The sequence below is a fragment of the Hibiscus syriacus genome, unplaced genomic scaffold (assembly GCF_006381635.1).
Source record: "Hibiscus syriacus cultivar Baekdansim isolate YM2019G1 unplaced genomic scaffold, ASM638163v2 tig00111220_pilon, whole genome shotgun sequence".
NCBI lineage: Eukaryota > Viridiplantae > Streptophyta > Magnoliopsida > Malvales > Malvaceae > Hibiscus > Hibiscus syriacus.
The window spans coordinates 836,879-848,014 of record NW_024063024.1 but is presented as its reverse complement, the minus strand read 5'-3'; the positions used below and the strand labels follow the sequence as shown (position 1 = coordinate 848,014).

Sequence of the window (11,136 nt, the reverse complement as noted above, 5' to 3'; positions counted from 1 at the left end):
CCATGTGGACATAATCGAACCAATAAATTGTGGACATTGAGATCAGACGATAACACAATTCTATCCAACGGAAAATGCTTAACCACTTATGGATACTATTCCCAAGCCGATGTGATGATCTATGCTTGTGACAAGGCTGACTCTGATGCCACCAGATGGGAAATCCAGAGTGATGGAAGTATAAGAAATCCTAAAACCGGGCTGGTCTTGAATGGATTTCAATATAAATATTCTTCTACATATAGAGTTCAATGTTAATGCTTCTAAGCAAAGTTTTACTGTCACCCCAAACACAATGTCATCGGTGACCAGTTACAATGGCCTGTGCTTGGTAGAAAATTGAAGTATGGTGCAGCTGGAAAACTGTGCGAGTAAGGATACTGAACAAGAGTGAACAATATACCCAGACGGGACCATCAGGCCTTGGACGAATCGAAATGAGTGTCTCGGGTATACAAATCCTGGTTAGATAGTGGTCAATGTAGCAGCGTGCGATGGGTGGATTCCAGAACGATGTAACCATTTTGCATGTAAGTACTGGAAAGGTGCTGGATGAGCTTACGCTCAATGATTACAACCAACAACAACCTAGTTAGATTTGGTTTTAGGTGCAGCCATAATAGCCAGATTTGGAACATCGAAGCATATGTTAACTTCTTTATATGTATGGAATAAAAAGGTGTTGGATCCTGTAATTCAACACCATCTGTTAGTCAAATAAAACACTTCAATATTACAGCATAATAACAAATAATCAACATCGTGTTGTGCTCACCTTCCATCTGGTTTAGTTCTGTCATCGTTATATTATACAAGTTGATCCATCTGGTTTAGTTCTGTCATCGTTATATTATACAAGTTGATAAATGATCAAATATGTTTAATCATTCGATATTTCTACATTTATGGGTGTCATCGTTACTCTTGAAGTTAGAGTCAGTAAATCTGTAGCCAATTTGGTTCAAGGTACAACGATGACAGCAAAAGCGCACAGTATACATTCATCTCCACTGGCAAGGTATAAACTTGAAAATGGATCAAACATTAAACTTTGCTAATCCAAACCTGATTAACTGTCTAGTTTATTGCAACAATATTTGCCAGTTACATCGTGGTAACATCAAAGTAGCAGCAGAGTCAGTTAGATGAAAAATTTGTAACACAGTAAATAAAGGGTAAAATAAAATCAAAAGGATGTTTCTCCTATTGCTATTTAGCTAATAGCTTTGATCCCGAATGCCAATCTCAAAAAGAGTCTTCATTCCTTGTTTTTTTATCACTTTGCCATAACCCCTCTTCCCAACTTCATTGCTCTATCGAATTCCACTACACCACCGCTGTTCTTCAATCCATCTACAACAACCTTCAATACCCCTCTTTCGCTTCCCAACTTCTACTACACTGTCCACGATGGCCTCCATTTTCGGAATTTGCCTGCTCCACCGTTTCATCGACCTATCCGAACCATATACCTCAGCATACGCAGGCCAATAGGAGGCCCTCAAGTAGCCCTTCCCTTTTCCCCTCACTGCCCATCTCTTCATACCTTCCTCCAACCTATAAACTGCACCTCCCACATCTAGCCTTTTTCAAGGCCTATCTCAATCTCTCTCAACTCTTGCTTCGGACAACCGCAGTTCCTTCAAACTTGCATCGGCTACATTGCAGTTAAATCCCCACGACATTGACATTTCTGCACGTTTCTCAAACGGAGAAAGCGTATCAAAATACATGAACGTGATCTCTTCGCCGGCCTTGACATCTCTCGAAGCGTGAACCATAACATAGTCCCCTACATGCAAACGTCTCGCATTCGGATTGCACGAATGATTGATGAAGGAAGCCAGTATCCATAACCCAATACCATAAAAATCACTGTTTTTCCCTAATACTTTAGCCGAAACAGCCTCTTCCACAAGAGAATTGACATCCAAATGCTTAAAATCTTATCCATATCGAGCTCCTGGTCCTTTAAACAGCCCATTTAACTCGATCTCAGGCCTAAAGATACTCATACAGGGACTTCAAGGTCCACTTCATCTTCACCTGTGGATAGCATATTAATCAAAAGCTGTGTTTCTTGACATTTTGTGACAGTTTCCTTAACTTTATCTATGAAATTCTTCCACATAACGAGCTGTGCATTTTCAGCTGAATCTTGACCTCCCAAAATACCTCTTTCAATCGCAATAGCCTTAGTGACCAAAAGCAAAGTCCCGCATCGATATTCTTTGAAGCAAACAATCCCCGGCCACTAAGCTCAGACCTCTTAACCACAACCGGACCGATATATTCAGCAAGTTCCGGAGGCATTCCTTTGAGCCCATTAAGGACCCAATCAGAAAGATCAAAACTTCCCGTCCTAGATTGAAACTCGAGTTTCTTACATTTCTCTAAGTACCCATTAACAATATCGAGATTCCCATTACCCTGGGGTCAAATAGAGCTGCTTTGAAGCATCCAAAGCATTTAAATACCTGTTCAGACTAAGCAAGATCTTACCTTTGCAATACAGAGTCTTGAAATGGGTGGGTTCGATTCGAAGTGCTCCGTCACAATCTTGAAGTGCTCGGGTGAAATCTTGCAGCTTCGACCTTGCCTCGGCTCGATTCGAGAAGGCAATACAGAGAGATTTGTTGAGCTTGGAGAGATGATCTGGGTCTGGGTTGGGATCTTGATTGGTGTTTGAAATTCGGGCTTGGCAAACATCGATTAACTGAGAGTAAAGGTGTATAGAATCTCCCCATTCTTCTCTGAGGAGAAGCACGGTGGCTTGTGATCTGAGCTGCTGCATTTGCTCTTCGGCGGCAGACATTGCTTATAGTGTATTTCTTCTTCTTTTTTCTTGCTTCTTGGTTTTAATTTTTTTTTTGGGGGGTGGGGGTTATGAATAATGTAACGGTCATATCTTTCGGTCTTTATTTTTTCCCCGTATTTTTGAAGCCTTTTAACGGATTATTTTTACAATTGCAACGGCTATATCAGGCTTGTTTTTTTTCCCCTTTTGTTGTCAGATCCTGGTATTAGTCTCTGTACTCCGCATAAATTGTGAATGTTGTCCTAATACTATAATTTGGGAAATGTCTCAGGAAATGCAGGTTAATATACGATTAATATATGACGTTGTCAGATATATTAAAAGATATTTAATAAATTTGATTTAGCGTTATCGGAAATATTGACTAATAATAATGTAGTAGGTCTAAGTCATGAAGAAATATTAAAAAATTGTGCAACCGACAAACTTAACTTGTCGGTTCGTGTCGATCCAAATTAAAAATGTATCGATCCACAACGATATAACATATAAACTGACAAAACCGGTATTGAAATGATAAACCGGTTAAAGCGGTACATGATATATTTAAAGTGTCGGTACTTTAATATAAGGATCGACACTTCGTTAATTAAAAGAGAAGCAGTTTTAACGCCTATAAAGTGTCGATACTTTAAAAAAAATGTATCGATCCACAACGATATAACATGTAAAAATATGATAAAACCGGTATCAAAATGATGAAACCGATAAAACGCTACCGGATGTATTGAAAGTGTCGATACTTTATATAAGGATCGACACTTTGTGAATTAAAAGAGAGCAGTTTAGCGCTTATAAAGTGTCGATACTTTAAAAAATGTATCGATCCACAACGATATAACAGGTAAAAATATGATAAAACCGGTATCAAAATGATAAAACCGGTAAAACGCTACCAGATATATTAAAAGTGTCGATACTTTCGTAAGTACGTGTAATAAATTATCGATACTTCAAAGAAATACGTAATTATCTTTTCGAAAGTATCACCTGACATAAAAGTATCGACACTTTTGTATTTGTATCGATTAAATATAAATACATATCGATGAAAATATAAAGTCCATAGCTAAATATCCTGAAAATAGATAGAACATACGAGTTTTTGAAATCGAAGCGTAATTGTTGCTGCATTTCAGAAGGCGTTTCTAAAGCGAAGTTTGTTTGTTTGTTGCTGCAGTCGAATCGAAAAAGTATGTTGTCGAAACCCTAGTTTTTTATTATTACAATAATTGCGAATAGGGTTTTTATGTGTTGTTTGGGGTTTGGAGTAAAGAAGTATTTGAGACGATTGCAGTAGAAAGTGATATTCAGGTAAAATATAATGTTGATACTTTTATTAAATATTATAGGTAGAAAATGATATTATAGGTTGTATAAATGTGCCGACACATTTGTAGTGGACATTCAAATTCTTTGAAGAAAACCGTTTACCACAAGAGTAGTTATCTATATTGTATATTGAATAAGTGTATGTAACAAAAATAATTGATTTGCGTAAATTGATATATGAAGGAAAATGGAGTCAATGAGTTGGAAAATTGTTGGTTGCAGAGACTTTGAATTGAGGCGAGACTCGAAAGCAACCAAATGGTAGATATATGTACTTTAGTAGTATCAATGTCTTTTTGTTATTATGTTGAAATGGTAATTAGATTAAAGTATCGATAAACTTTAAATTGATTACAAATTTTAAATGTTGACAGTATGGCCGAATGCAAAGGATAAAGGAAGATGGCACACAGAGCGGTTCGATATGTAAAATGAAATTGACATTGAGTATTATTTAGTGTTAATGTATGATTAAGAAACGTTTATGTTATATTAGGTGACAAAAGATGTGAGGTCTAAATGGAATTCGAGAGTGATGCTGAAAATGAACTTACATCACACAGTCAAGGAATTAGTAAAGAATATAAAGAACGGAGGAAAGCACATGAAAATAAGGTATTCATTAAACTTGTAAATACGTTGATACAAAATATATAAGAACTATAACATTATATATTGTTAAAAAATATAGGAAGTGTCGACAAGATGCAGCATTAAAGGGTGAATTCATTAATTAAACATTAAGGAGAAGTGTCAGTTGAATGCTGGGGAGAAATATGTTTTGGATCGTTTTAGGAGTAAGTGATCGACCTATTAGGAGGGAATTGTGTCGATCCTTGATGGCGCAATTTGATGTCAGACAATGTATTGCTAAGTATGGTGATTTTTCATTTCCTATCGGGATCTCATGTGCTGCAGCCGTATTGGGGGTAGAAAATGAAGGCAAAAGTGTTGTAGAAGTATGTAAGGTAAGGACTGGAAAGCACTTGCCTCCAAATATGGTTTGAAGCAGAAGGTGACATATGCGAAGGCTTGAAGGATGAATTCAATTGGGCTGAATATATCCATTCGAGATTGATTAAATCAATAATCACCTTTAAAAAGGGCAGCCAGAGATACCTCAAAGGGTGCATAGCAATCTTAGAGTAAATAGTTGAAGAACTTTTGTGTTTATATAAAATGATAGTATAGTTATATAAAAATATAAATTTATTATAAATGCAGGTTGCACTATTCGATTTTTGGGGGCTGTGAGGCAGTGCCGACTTATGAAAGAACCGAGTGGTGGCATGCATCCGTGTGGAAGGAAGAGGGAAGAGGTGGTTAGAGTGATGGTGAAGTTGAAGTTGGATAGAGCGAAGAAGCAAGAAAGGGTAATAAATGTAATTAAATAATATTAAGAATATATCAATGTCTTAATATTGTAATTTAATTTTGAAGGTTATTGGCAAGGATGTAGAGGAGGTAGTGGAGGCAGAGGAGAAGAAAGGAGAGATGGTTGTATTGGGGGATGACGGTGAGGGGGACGGTGAGGGAAACAGAGTAACTTCGACATTTTGATGTCTGAATTGGCTGATATCAAAAAAATCCAATTTTATATCATGCAAAGACAATCAAGAGTCGAAGAGAAACTTGAGAGAGTCGAAGATACACTTGAGATGCATAAGGGGTAGGGTAGTAAGGAAAATAGAGGTGATGAAAGAAGTAGAGGTGTTGAGGGGTGAAGTGGTGAAGAAGTTGAGGTGTTAAGGGGTGATCTTAAGATGTGACGAGTGAAAAATTTGAGGGAGTGGTGATGGAGGTTGTGGAATTGAGGAGTGAACTTATGGGGGTGAAGGGGTGGTTGATAAATACTTGGATGAAGGAGATCAATTGAAGGGTGAAATAAAGAGATGAAGAGCTATGTAGAGAAAAAAAACGATGAACTGAAAAAATATAGAAGACAAGAGGGAGGATGAAGAAGAAGAGACGGAAGAAAAGAGGGAGGAAGAAGAAGAGATGGAAGAAATGAAGAGGAAGGAAGTCGATGTCATTTATACATCGGAGAATTATAGCAGCAGATTTGGATTCGGAATCCTGCACCCCAGAAGAAGAAGAAGAAGGTAAGTTGAATAAAAGAAAACTTAATTTGATCTTTATTATGTTGTTGTGACAAAAATTTGTATGCAAAATTGTAGGTTGAAAAAGCGGATATTCCAAGCGGAATTGATGATATCGAAGCTGCAATTTGTGATTATTTATGGAATAGTGAGTTAGAATCGGGGTAAGTGAAATATATTGCTTTGTGAGTGATATTTAAATATTTCATGACAACATATTAATCCTAATGATTCATACAGATATTCTGTAATCTCAATGGGAAATCAATTCGCTACTGTATACGACGTTGCAACGTTGAAGCCTACGGAATAGGTTGGCGGTGTGGTAAGTAGAAAGTAGAAAATGTTAAAACTTATTGAATATATTCTGATTATGTAATTAATTTTGTTAGGTTATTGATTTGCTCGCCTAGACAATATGCTACGATTCTCAAAAGTCACTCTGGAGGATTGGCTACCTTCCATACCACTTAGCGGTGAGTTAAATTAATAAATGGAGATAAGTAGTGTTATAGACGGTAAATTAATAATGTTTGTTGCGTAATTACAGCATCAGGTGTTGGATGCCAACAGAAAAGAAAGTGTTGAGAGTATTGCTACCTTCTGGGGTCCCATATTGGATAACTATGTGAAATTCACCGACTGTAATTAATAAATGGAGATAAGTAGTGTTATACGGTAAATTAATAATTTGTTGCGTAATTACAGTATCAGGTGTTGGATGCCAACAGAAAAGAAAGTGTTGAGTATTGCTACCTTCTGGGGTCCCATATTGGATAACTATGTGAAATTCACCGACTGTGAGAAGGTAAGACACCATACCAATTGCAAATGATGTTTTCGGATATAGAATGTTGAATTTTGTCAAATTGGGTGTGAAATTTGTTGCAGATCATGATCACAATAAACTACCATAATTCACATTGGTATCTGTTGGTGTTGGATATGGTAGATCGTGTTGCAACAATATATGATAGTATGTTTACATCTGAAGCAGCTAAACAGAGAGTGAAGGATGCTAAGAGATTGGCATGTATGTATGTATGAAATGACATTATGTAAATTATAATGCATAATATTTTTGGATCATAACTTCTTTTTTAATACAAATTAAAATATTAGATTTTTATAATAAAACGCATTTGGGTTGAATATTGGGATCTCTAGGAAAGTTTCCCTTGAAAATTTCAAATTTTGGAGCATAAGAAAATAAGCAATTGAATGGGTATGAGATGTTATCATAAATAGAAAGTTTAATTTATGCAGGATTCATCATAATTGACATGTGTGGTTTTCAAATTTTGTAACAGACACGATTGCGGCTGTATGTGATGATGTGGATGGAATCGATCGGTTCTACAAGGGAAACTAGTGATTTTGTAAGTGGAAGAAAATTCGTTTGTGGTAAAATTGTTAAAAGTCGTAGATTGAATGATGTAGTTACAATACTTAACGTTCTGACAATTTGAATATAGGTTGTTGGAGAGTGGGATCGATCGCGAATATTAAACGATCTCGTAAGCCACAATCAAAATCAACGAAGACATGAGATAACAAAAGCTGCCATGAGACATAAGAATAATAAAGGATGCAATGATGTAAATGTAGGGTTAATTTTGTATAAGATTTATAATTTTTGTATACGATTTATAATTTTGTATGTGAATGTAATTATGAATGAGATGAGAAAATTAGCAGTAGATTGTTGTACATGTTTCTTATACACATTAAGAGTCTGTTGATACTTAGATATATGGAGATTGTTGTCTTTATTATACCAATGTCATCATAATTGTCATCATGTGCGAGACTGAATGGCCATTCCATATTGAGGGTATGTACAATAACTACAAATTAACTTTAAAGTAAAAGGTAAATTTACAATATGGCAAACAGGGTGCAACCATAAAGTGTCGATCCATATATAAAAATGTCGATCCCAGAAACATCAAACCCATAAGTATATGTAATAGGTAATTTTTCAATATAACCGTATAAGTATACCGGTTTTATGAGAGAATAGGTGCAATATATGTATCGATACTTTTTAATTTTGTGTCGATACTATTAGTCCAGAATGAATGGCAAACAGGGTGCAACCATAAAGTGTCGATCCATATATAAAAAGTGTCGATCCCAGAAACATCGAAACCCATAAGTAATGTAATAGGTAATTTTTTAATCTAACCGGTATAAGTTACCGTTTTTAGAAGATTAGGTATATAATATGTATCGACACTTTTTAATTTTGTGTCGATACTATTGGTCCAGAATGATGGCAAACAGGGTGCAACCATAAGTTTCGATCCATATATAAAAGGTGTCGATCCAGAAACATCGAAACCCATAAGTATAATGTAATAGGTAATTTTTCAATCTAACCGGTATAAGTATACCGGTTTTATGAGAGATTAGGTATATAATATATATCGACACTTTTTAATTTTGTGTCGATACTATTGGTCCATAATGAATGCCAAACAGGGTGCAACCATAAAGTGTTGATCCATATATAAATGTGTCGATCCCAGAAACATCGAACCCATAAGTATATGTAATAGGTAATTTTTCAATCTAACCGGTATAAGTAACCAGTTTTATGAGAGATTAGGTATATATATGTATCGACACTTTTTAATTTTGTGTTGATACTATTGGTCCAGAATGAATGGCAACAGGGTGCAACCATAAAGTGTCGATCCATATATAAGGTGTCGATCCTAGAAACATCGAAACCCATAAGTATAATGTAATAGGTAATTTTTCAATCTAACCGGTATAAGTATACCGATTTTATGAGAGAATAGGTGTAATATATGTATCGACACTTTTTAATTTTGAATCGATACTATTGGTCCAAAATGAATGGCAAACAGGGTGCAACCATAAAGTGTCGATCCATATATAAAAGGTGTTTGATCCCAGAATATTGAAACCCATAAGTATAATGTAATAGGTAATTTTTCAATCTAACCGGTATAAGTATACCGGTTTTATGAGAGAATAGGTGAATATATGTATCGACACATTTTAATTTTGAATCGATACATTGGTCCAAAATGAATGGCAAACAGGGTGCACCATAAAGTGTCGATCCATATAAAAGGTATCGATCCCAGAAACTTCGAACCCATAAGTATATGTAATAGGTAATTTTTTCAATCTAACCGTATAAGTATACCGGTTTTATGAGATAATAGGTGTAATATATGTATCGACACTTTTTAATTTTGTGTCGATACTAATTTAAATATCGAGTGTTTTCCCCCATTCATTATATATATATATAACTCTAAATCGACAGACCCTAAACCTAAAGGCAAGCAGGCAGAAGAGAACTCTTACTCTCCGAAGAATACTAGCGTTATCATAACCGTGACGATCAGATATTCAGGTAAATGTATCGATATTTATGGGTTTGATTGATTTCTATATTGGAGTTTTTTTCCTGAATGTGTTTGTGTTCCATTGTAATAGCATCCAACCAAATGGCTCCAAAACGTCAGCGTCAGAAGCGCGGTCTTTCTCAAAGCTCTTCTCAACCCAGTTCTTCTCAACCACAACCTCCTTCTGAAAAAAACGATTCTTCTGAGGAAATCAGGTCCTTCGAAACTCTGAACTTTAGATCCGATATGGACAAACAAAGATGGCAGACGAGTTTTAAAGTAAGGAAGATTCGTCCCGAACGTGTCATTGACCTGGTTTCTTGTTTGATGATAAATATGCATTTAGTTTTAAATCCATATTTACATCTTGGGGTTGGCTTGAATTCCTTGGTGTAGAACCAAATATTACCCTAACCTAGTTAGAGTCTTCTACAACAAGATTCCTTATAGCACGAGCCTAATAAGACTAATATAATAGGAATTAATACACATGTCATGGGGAAGGATATATATATATCTCCGGAAACTATTGCGGAGGGTTTAGGTGTAGCGATAAAGGGGATTCATATGAAAATTATGTAGATTGGTCTACAATTAAAGGGTTGCTAGAAATAGCCCAATTCACCTAGATGTAGAGTCGAGAGTGTTTCACAAAATGCTCACATGGTATATCCGGCCTAGTGGGGGAAAACATTCAATGCTTCGAGACAGAAATTATTGGTGGATAGCAAAGTATAAATCCAAATCCAAAACGGCTCCAAACATTGCTAAACTCATATTTAATACAATTGTATATATGTTCACAAGGGACAACAATTTCAACTTCACTACCATATGGATGTGTCATCACCCATCTGTTGAAGAAGAAAGAAGTTGATTTTTCGCATGACGCCCTTGTTCGATTAACCCGCAAGATTGACATGTTATTTGTTAAAAAAGCGGGATATGATTTTGTTGAAAAACTCGGTTGGAAGCATGTCAAGGAGGTCGGATTAGATCAAGAGAGGGAGGAAATGGACCCCATTGGCCATGAAGAAGAGCAACCATTGGAGACGCAATGATGGAAGAAGCTCCAGAAGCTCCAGTTACAGAGGATGTCACAATTAAGACCGTGATAAAATACATGGTCAATTTTCGGAGCATATTGATTCCCTTGTGAGTGGAATGCAAGCCGATATTTCATCATTGCGCGATGAAGTCTCCATGTTGCGTGACGAATTACGTCAACGACATCAAACGAGTTAGGTAATTCATTATTTATGTTTCTAAACATTTACACGTTCTGAACTGTATTTTATTTTCTTTTAACAGATGTGGACAACCAAGCGGTCAATGAAGATGAAGCTGACGATGACGATGACGATGATAATGATGATCCAAACAAGTATATCGTGTCTGCAACGCCGCCTTCAAGAAAACTTTTAATTTTTGATCTCAATGGTGTCCTTGCCTACATCCCAAGACTTTCTGCAGGTTTTAATTCTATTCTTTTGTATCCATT

General features: G+C 36.0%; 1 pseudogene; it reads right to left on the bottom strand.

Annotated features, from left to right (window-relative positions):
* Nucleotides 1–1,184: 1,184 nt before the first annotated feature.
* LOC120156402 lies at nucleotides 1,185–2,867 on the bottom strand (annotated as a pseudogene).
* Between the last annotated feature and the right edge of the window lie 8,269 nt (nucleotides 2,868–11,136).